Source organism: Alligator sinensis, unplaced genomic scaffold (assembly GCF_000455745.1).
Source record: "Alligator sinensis unplaced genomic scaffold, ASM45574v1 scaffold1328_1, whole genome shotgun sequence".
NCBI lineage: Eukaryota > Metazoa > Chordata > Crocodylia > Alligatoridae > Alligator > Alligator sinensis.
In genome coordinates, this window is record NW_005843244.1 from 178,667 (window position 1) to 188,496 (window position 9,830).

Consider the following 9,830-nt stretch of genomic DNA (forward strand, 5'->3'; position numbering starts at 1 on the left):
CTCCCTGCCCCATATGCATGCCAGCATTGTCCAAGCCCCTTGCTCTTATAGTGAAGGGGAAAAGACCTCCCCATTCTAGCTTAGGCAGAAAGGGGAATCACAGAGAGTTGAAGAGGGAAAGGGGCCTAGCCTGCTGCCCCCTGCACACATGGGGTCTCTTCTCCCTGTCCTCCAGAGGAACCCTAATGGTGGGGGAGCTTGATGAAAAGGGTAGCATGCAATGATAGTCATTTGGGGGTTGATTATCATAGAATCATAGAAAGTTAGGGTCAGAAGGGACCTCAGGAGGTCATCTAGTCCACCCCCCTGCTCAAAGCAAGACTATCCCCAACTGGATCATCCTAGCCAAAGTTTTGTCCAGCTGAGTTTTGAAAACCTCCAAGGATGGAGCTTCCACGACCTCTCTGGGTAACCTGTTCCAGTGTTTTACTACCCTCCTAGTGAGAATATTCTTCTTAATATCTACCTGAACTCTTTGCTCCTTGTTCTGTCATCTGCCACCACAGAGCAGTCTAGCTCCATCCCCTTTCAAACCCCCTTCAGGTAGTTAAAGGCTGCTATTAAAACCCCTCAGTCTGCTCTTCTCTAGACTAAATAAGCCCAGTTCCCTCAGCCTCCCCTCAGAAATCATGTGCCCCAGCCCCTGAAACCTTTTTGTCACCCTCCGCTGGACTCTCTCCAGTTTGTCCACCCCCTTTCTGTAATGGGGGGCCCAAAACTGAACACAGTATTCCAGATGTGGCCTCACCAGTGCTGAATAGAAGGGAATAGAGATTGCCACTGGACTAACACGGTTCTGGCTTGCTCCCTCTGACTTCAGACAGTGCCAGTACAGGCAGTGACAGTACAGCTGTGTTCCTGTGGGGACTAAGCAGAGATTCACCTGAGCTGTTTGAATGACTAAGTTTCACTGAGGTCATTTGATGTTGTTCCCAAGGACAGGAGATGCAAGCACTCACCGGCCCCTTACCTTAGCCAATTCCCAATTCCTTGGGGTTTCCCTGAAGTAAACCTAGCTAGACTCCACCATCACCTGAAACAAGGGCTGATGGACATCAGAGCAGTGATCCAAGGACATCGATGGAGCACTCTCACAGAGCCACAGAAGCAGGCACTCCCCATGTTGACACCAGGCCACCAGCCACTGTGTGCACTCTCCCACACCCATACCAAGGTGTCCCAAGCTCATTGCTGTACATACTCTAGAGATGCTTAAAATAAGTGTAGGAAGCTGCCACATATACATTCTTAATTATAATGGCGAAACTAAAGCTCCAGCAGAAATCAAGGCCCTTTGTGCTGGGTGCTGCACAGACCTGCCCTAGGTCACACAGGAAGTCAGCAATAGAGCTGTGTATGGAAGTGAGAGCTCCTAAACTCAGCCTAGTGCTCGACTCACCAGCCAGCAGGATTGAGTTAGCCTTGCACCTGGCAGCAGGGGGGCACTTCCTCCAAGTGCTGCCAGGCTCCTCCTCTGGGCTCTCTCCCATCTTATGTTTTCTAGTCTCTGAATCAAAACTTTCTGAATTTCCACTTTCTCCTCAGACATTCTAGGGCCAGCATCATCCAGGCCTCTAGGCTCTCACTGTATGTTTTGGGACTAATTGACTCTTTCCTGAGCAGGCTTCTGTCCAACCATGCAGATTGGGTCCCCTTCGTGGTAGGTTGGGATTTCTGCCTTTCTGTTGCAGGATAATCACTGAAGCCTGGAAACTGAGCCTGTATAAAGCTACTGCTCAGGAACCTAGTGCAAATGGTGATGTGTCACAGGAATGAAAGTGGTAGTCATACCAGGGGTGACAGTGTCAAGACTGCATGAGGGTGGAGCAAGGAGAAGCAAGACCAGGTGTAGGTGGCAGAAAGGAAGTTAGGAATAAGAAACAGTGTTGACAAGCTATTACTTCTATTGAGGCAAGGTCTGAATCACAGAGAAGAACCGAGATGAAATCTCACATGACCTGATGGTGAAGGATTGGGAGCTCCTTCTTAAAAGGAATGAACTGGCCTGTCACCAGAGCAGATGCAGAGAGCACAAACTGTCAGAAGCAACGATACAAAAAAGGAAGCCGACCCTGATGGCAGCAGAGAAGAATTAGCAGGTTGAGTTGCATGGGCAGAATCCAGCTGGAATGGAGCAAGGATGATTGCACCAGGCTGAGGAAGATGCTCAAAGACACCTGGTTCTAATCCCCCCAACTGAGGATATAACAAAGAGATAAAAGAAACACCTGAGGTGAAGGAAGAAGATCGAGAAACAAAAAGAAAGTGCTAATACTGATAATGGCACTAGTCAAACAGGTTAAGGCAGTAAAAAGACTGTTTAAAAATTCAGCTAGGAATCCTGAGAAAAGTTGACACTACAGTGCACAGAGTGCACCACAAAACGAAGGAATTATAATTATGGTTGCAGGATGGGAACCCATTTGCTATAAGAATCACAGAAATGTGCTTCCAGAGTGACTGCTACTGAAGCACTAATACTGAGCAGCATGCACTTGTTTGGAGGAGCGAGAACCAAGATAAAGGTGATGCAATAGACTTAAAGAAACAAAAACAGCATGGACAAAGCGGGACTGGTGTGTTAGAATCACCTTGAAAATCACTGTATAAGAGTTTCTCTTAGAATCTGCTATAGACTTTTGGGTCAGATTTAGATATGGATAAATGTTTTCTTTAATAAAATTAGAGAGAGAAATCTTACCAGGACTTATGTCATTATAGGGGACTAAGTTTCCAAATATAGACTGAAGAACATATAATGGTAGGCCCAGATATTCCTGGCTGAGATAGCCGACAGGTTTCTTCAACACATAGTCACTGAGCCAGTAAGAAGTGATGCTATTTTAGACACAGTCCTGGTTAGAAGTGAGGATATTACAGAAAAACTGGTTGTAGAAAAAAGCCTTGGATCAAATGATTAAAGATGACTTGACTCAGTTTAAATTGAAATGAAAGGCTTAACAAAAGCAAGTTGTTTAAGGTACAGACGTTGCACTTTTACCAGTATAGGTGATCAGAAACAGGTCTATACCCATAACAGAACAGAAGTCTGGTGCATACAAACTGGTTTAAAAATGATGGAACCCAGTCTTAGATTTGCACCCCCTTGCCAAAGGGCTAAAGTGTGTTCTGTTTTCTGCCTTCTGTTTGTAAGGGGCTTTGATTTCAAAGATCAGACATGAGCACTTAAGGGAGTTAGTTAGAGAAAACAGTGAAGTGTTGGAGGAGTGTTAAAAATTCAAGTCAAAGGTGCAAAAACTTTGGAGTTTGCAGTGCAAGCAAGGGGGAAAAAAATCTGTGTATGAAAGGGCTTCAGATTTACTGGGATGAATACCCTCCTCAAAAGAATATGGATCAGAGACTGCAAGGAATGAAAGAATCCCCTCATCAGGAAAGGACCTGTGGAGGTCTGAAAGCACAGGGATAAAATGCATTTTGCCAGATGTCAGGCTGAACCAACCTTACAAAGAATATTAAACAAAAAGCAAGACATTCTTCACGCATAAATTTTAAAAAAAGAGAATAAGAAAAGAAGAAATGGGACTGCTATGCAGTGAGGACTGAGTACTGGTAATCTAAGTAATCCATCTGGTCTCAAACCCAGCCGAACATTTTGTCACAGTTTTCAGTGAGGACATGGGGTTGAATTCAGGAAGGCTGTTGGGAATGAGAGGCTGGAATTGAAAATTACCACAACTGTTGTAGAAGCAAAACTAAAAGAGTTTAATATGCTCAAACCAGTGAGGGGGGATAATTTTCATTAAAGATTTCTGAGATGACTGACATTTGAAATCCAAGGTCTGCTAGCAAGTATTTTTAGAAAGTCTGTCAAGTCAGGAGTGATTCTATGCAATCGAAGAGCAGTAAGTGAAGTAGCTGTATTAGAGCGTGCAAAAAGACAACAACAAAGAAAAAAAAAAAAGTCTCCAGACCCATAATGAGTAGTCTGCCAGGCTTTAGTACAAACATTGAATGAATAAATAATTAAAGACACAGAAATAAATAGAAAATAGATGAAAATATAATGTGTTTACCAAAGGTAAGTTGTACCCTAGGAAACCAATATGTATATTTGAGAAGATAACTGATATTTAGTAAAAAGAAATATAAGAGATCTGGTGCATCAGGACTTCAGTAAAGCACTTGAGATGGCACCACCTGGGAAACTATTCATTAAAATGGAGAAGAGTGGGATTAGTAGAAGTGGAAGGTATGTACAGAAATGGCTCCAGAATAGACAACAAGGTGTTGCAATGAAAGGTGATTCATTTGGGCTGGAAGGAGATTCTTTAGGCAGTGGTCTTGGAACCACCAAAGTGAAGTTAATCATATCTATACGTACATCTATATATAATACAAGGTCTTATATAATATTTTCATTTATGTCCTTGGCACAAAAAGTAGGAACATGTTAGCAGTGTGCTGTTAACACAAATCTCATAGGCGTTGTCTAAATGGAGTAAGAGTAGAATGTGATACAAGAATTGGATGCCATGGAAGACTGGAATCAAAAACAAATGAGGTAAAATGTAATAATGCAAAGCTCAAGGTTAAGCTGCTAGTGAGCAAAACCACAAATGTTTGCTACAAGCTGGGGGTTCCTTGTTTGGAAATCACTTAAGAGGTCAAAGACCTTAGCTGATTTCAGAGAACTGAGCCACCAGTGTTGTCGCTGTAAATGAAGGCAGATGCAATCCTCAGGTGTATCAGGTATTTGCAGTGGTACTAGGGAAGTGCTAGTGATGTTGAACAAGGCTGAGAGGGGGATATAGCTGCTGTCTACAAATACATTGGGGTGCAAACACCAAAGGGAGGGAAGAGTTACTAAAGCTAGGGAAATTTGGCACAAGAACAAATGGGCACAGACTGGTTAGGAGTATATTTAGGGTAGAAATTACAAGATTGCAAATCACCAAGGCAGTGAGGTCCTTGGAAGAGCCTCCTGGCAGGTGCAGGGGAGGCAGGAAGCTGCCTAGTTTTGAGATTCAGTTTGATAAATGTAGGAAAGTGATGATGACAGCAGACAATTAGATTGAAGGGCCCTGGAGGTCCCCTGCTCTCCTGTACTGTGTTCTAATGTAAAAGGTCTTGGTGCAGTCCATTGCTCGGTGGGGGTGAAGTGGGAGATGGAGAGTTGTGTTGGCCCTGGAAGGGAAAGGCAGCTTACACCCCACTGTCTAACAGCCCTTTCAAATGCTCCTTCAGCCTTTTACACTGCCAGCCACCTGGCATACAAGCCAGCTCTGAGGGCCACCATAATCTGTGCATCAGTGCTGTGCTCCTTGCTGTTAGGTGCTGCAAAGCCTCTCATTACAATCAGCTTGTCCACATCACGCTAATGAGATGCTGTGCACTGGGAACACTGCACAGGGTACCCTGCATGCCCATGTGTGTGTTCTGGGATGTTGCAAAGAATTACTCCACTGTCTGCAGCCCGCCTAGCACCTGCTCTTCCTATCCTTGGGCAGGCTGGCCTAAGGTGTTACTGGGGCCCCTGGGAACAGGCTCAGCTGGGGCTGCAGTTGGTAAAGAGGTCCATAGAGAACAGAGGCTGGAGCAAGGTTCCTCCATTACAGTGAAGCAGAACAAGGGAGGGACGATAAATTTTGAGCAGATGCTGTTCAAATGAGCTGCCTGACAGGCGAGTGGTTTCTGAGTCTCTCAGCTTTGTCTGAGCTTCAGGGGCATGGGGGGATGCATTCAGAGCTTGGCCAAGTTTGCTGTAATAATGCTTTTCAGCACAGAGCAACTGCCACTCCCTGACCCCCGCCCATGGGATGGCTGGGTAGCTGGGCTAGTAGTCTCCATGGCTCCTACGTGCAGGCAGAGAGATGCCTTTCTCATCCCACAAGAATTTTCAGGAACTCAAAAAAAATTCCCTTCACTGAATCAGGATCCAAAAAAAAAAAAAATCAAGCACTTGTCAACTTTCAAGTATCAGCAATAACAATATCTATTTGGGGTCAATTGAAGTGTTTGCTTTTTCTAATTTCTAAACATTTCAGCTACATTTAAACTATTAGGACTGACTTCAGAACTTTTTAAATACAAAAATTAACTAACTTCAAAAGAAAAAGTTGGTTCAAAGCAAAAACACTGAAGGGGGACATGCTACCATCTCTACACTTCTGCTTGCAATTGTTTCCTAAATCAAAAGCCTATCACAATTGACACATTCCCACAGGAAGCTTCAGTCTTAACAACTTGGCCCTTCTTACCCAAAAGCACTCCCTGGAAAAGTTCTTGCTAACTGTACTAAGTTGAGTTGTGCACCAGCTAGAGCTACACTGGGGATATGTCTGCGTCTGCATCAAACTACCATGCCTTCTAGCAGCCCAGTCAAGGGGTTAGGGGTACACAAGTTTATAGTTGGGTTCCTCTCCTTCCAGAATAGTCAAAAGCTCAAGCACAGATGCACATGGAAGATGACATTTCCAGGACCCATTGATTTCTGGTGTACAGTAGCTGTGATGAGCCCAAGCTCTTTTGAACTGACACTTCAAACAAGATGAGGGAGATCTGGAATCAAACACTCACAGTGTTGGCAATGGTAGCTGGACCTATGGGAGAAGATGAAGTCAAAAAACTACAGGGAAAAAAAAGAGCCCATCTAAGCAAAGCAGGTGTGTGCGCCCAGTGAGGAGACAATGGGCAACATGAAGAGGACAGGCTGAAAGATGGGAGAATCATAGGAGAGACCCAGCCAAGAGGGTGTCAAAAGGAAGCAGTGACTGATGGTGTAAGATGGTGTACTGCTGAGGGTGTAAGATGGTGTACTGCTTCAAGAGAAGGAACAAAGATGGTTCTAGGAATTCACTGGGTGTTGCAACAGCTCAAGTGAAAAGCTGCACCTCTCCAGACCCTGCCCCTGTCCACCAAGCAGACATCACAGAGAAGGGAAAACCTGTGGGCCAGAGAGTGGCACCACTGGAAGATCCACTTCCTGAGGTCCAGTCTTAGAGAGGTCCTCAGAGGACATGTCTGGGGTTCTCCTTTCCCCTCCCCGCCCTGGGGGAGGAGGTCAGTCCCAAACCCGAGAGCTTCACACGTGTGGTTCCAAATGCCACCCGATCTCCATTGGCCAATCCCTCCCTGAAGGCATCTGACAGTTGCTCTTGGGTTATGTTCCACTCAGACATGTGCAGAGACACCATGTACAGCTGCAGTCACTGCCTGGCCACCCCACCCAACCTCATCTTTCTTCATAAGCCAGAACTACTGTAGCTTGTGCTTCTTTTCTCTGGCCTCCCTCCAGGCTGCCTGCAAGTAGTAGGGAGGGCTGGAGGCACAGAGCTGGAAGTCAGGAGGGAGCAGTTGCTCTAAAGCCTATTTTTGACTGATCTCCAAGCTTGTGGAGATCACACAGGACCATGTCTATGACTTTCGTAGGCTCAGGCCCTGATTTTGTTAAAAAGAAGAGAAACAAGTCCCTAACAATTCCCATAAATGATGACCACTCAGCAATGAACACTGAAGGGAACAGACAGAGCTGGACTTCTACTACAGGCAAAAAAACAAACAACGCATTTGAGATCTTTTTTATTCCACACTTAGCTACAGAACAAGAGTTCAGCAGCTTCAAGCTGTCTGTGAAGCAGTAGAACTGAGTGGCCCTAGCAGCAAGTCCAGGGCTTCTTTTCCAGTGACTAGTTACAAACCAGCTGCTCCAGAAGATCTCTCTTGAGCACAGGGCAACAGGACACAGAATGTGGCAGAGTCAGCAAGGGAGAGAGACAGAGAAGAAGGGGGTTAAAAAGAAAAGAAAAGTGACTGAGAGGGAAAATGGAGGAAAGGAGGGGAGAGGCCCAGCAGTGAAGGAAGGATTGCTGAGAGAGGGCTAAAGGAAAAGGAGTGAACTTGAGAGATGGGCAAGAAACAAGAAAAAGAATGAAAGCAAAAAGCTCATATTAGAGCAAGGCCACAAGGACAAGCAAAGGGAAGAAGGATAGGGAGCAAAGGCACAGGACTGGGGGGGACAGCAGAGAGCCACGCAATTGCCGAAACACTTTCATTTGTTCATCCCCTTCACTGGTCCAGGGGGACATGCACAGGCCTGCACTTCATGCAGATGTATGCAAATGTTCATCTATTCTGATGTGCTGTGACCTCTGAGTGCCTGGCAAGTTGTCAATGTGGCCCTCAGTGATGTGAAGGCCTTGCCATGCACATCACTGGGGATGCAGGGCAAATCCGGGGCCACAGCCAATCCCTGATGAGGCTCAGCTCAGAGCCAGGAGCTGAGCCCTCTCCACAAAGCTGCACAGGTGACACCCCAGGAAGTCTTTACCATGTGACTGGCCATCAGTATCTCTGAGTTCAAGTCCCTGCAGAGAACACCCACAGCCTGAACTCCTTCTAATCCAGGGCATTACCCCAGCAAGGTGAGTTCATGTGCTGTGAAGGTTTGCTTGGCAATATACACTGTGCAACAAGGTGTGGGCTCAAGGTGACCCTTGGCCTTTGCTGCACACCATCCACCATGCAGTTCCAGAGAAGGACCAGGTGCCTCCCATCAAAGCTCTTTTCCAGCTCAGAGCCATGGCAGTGATTTTACACTCTCTTGTGTCAATGGGTTTAAAGGATGGGCTGCCATATAGTTGCTTCCTTTGAAAAGCTGTTCTGCCTTAGCATAAAGATCACAGGTAGATCTTCAGATGAACAGGGTGAGGCCAGGTATGAGAAACTTGGTTTTGATTTCTAATTTTAGAAGAACAATGTTTCAGGCATATCCAAGGCTGAAGGAGGGGAAGATAGGAGGGAAGCCCTCTTTTTTATTTCATATAAGTTCTCGCAACCTTCCTCTGGACAGTCCTTGCACCAGAACTGAGGTAAAGCAAGTTACAATTTAGCAAAGGATCCTAGTCCAAGGGAAGGGTCTTGTTAGGAAACTAGGACATAGGTTTCTAACCACTAGGCAAGACCACCTAAAGTACTGATGTGGTCCCAGCTGATTTTCCAAGGAACTGGGAGTACAGAGAAGTCTACTATCAGAACTGGATTCAGGAGCCAAAGCCAAAGCAAGCCAGGGTCAAGAGCCATAGCCAGAGACAAAGTAAGACAAGGGTTAACCAGGAGTCACCAGCCAGTGCTGAAGGTCAAACCAGAATCAGGAGTTGAAAAGTGGGATCAGTGAATACCAAGGGTATTACCAGAGTCAGGAATCAGAGTTGGAGCCAAGACCAGACCAGCAAGGACACATTCAAAAGCAAGAATTTTCCCTTTTACCTGGAGAAGAAGACTACAGGCTGGGCCTGACTTTTAAAGGCTGGAGTAGGTGAGGTCTGGTGCCTGTGACCTCAGGGGCTTGGCTGACCTGCTTGCCTCACTGAGCCCAGCTCTCTGAGCTCCCTGCAGGTGATGCTCATTCCAGGGATGACTTGCCCTGCTCTTTTGACGGAGACTGGCTAGGTGCAGGGCTGTGGCCTGGCCTGATTACAAGTCTGGGGGAAGATCCATCCAGAATGGCTTAAGTGGGAGGCTTGAAAGATATGCAAGCACAGAAGATGTTTACAGGTTTTCCTAGGGATCTCAATGCACTGGATACTCATCAGAATGCATGTGCTTGTCTTATTCCAGTTACCATTTAAAACAGCACTGAATCAAGTGAATATTGAATGACACAGGTATCCCAGCAATGCCTTGTGCTTAAGGCATTGGACTAGGGCTCAGGACCTGGAAACCTGGCTCATGTACAGACTTCCTGGGTGACCTCAAGTAAGGCAGTTGGTCCACTCTGTACCATGACAGTAGAGCCCTTCTGCTCTGCACCACTTGCCTCTGGTCTGTGTAGCCCCTCAGGGCAAGGGATGTACCTGCCCCACTGCAGGGCC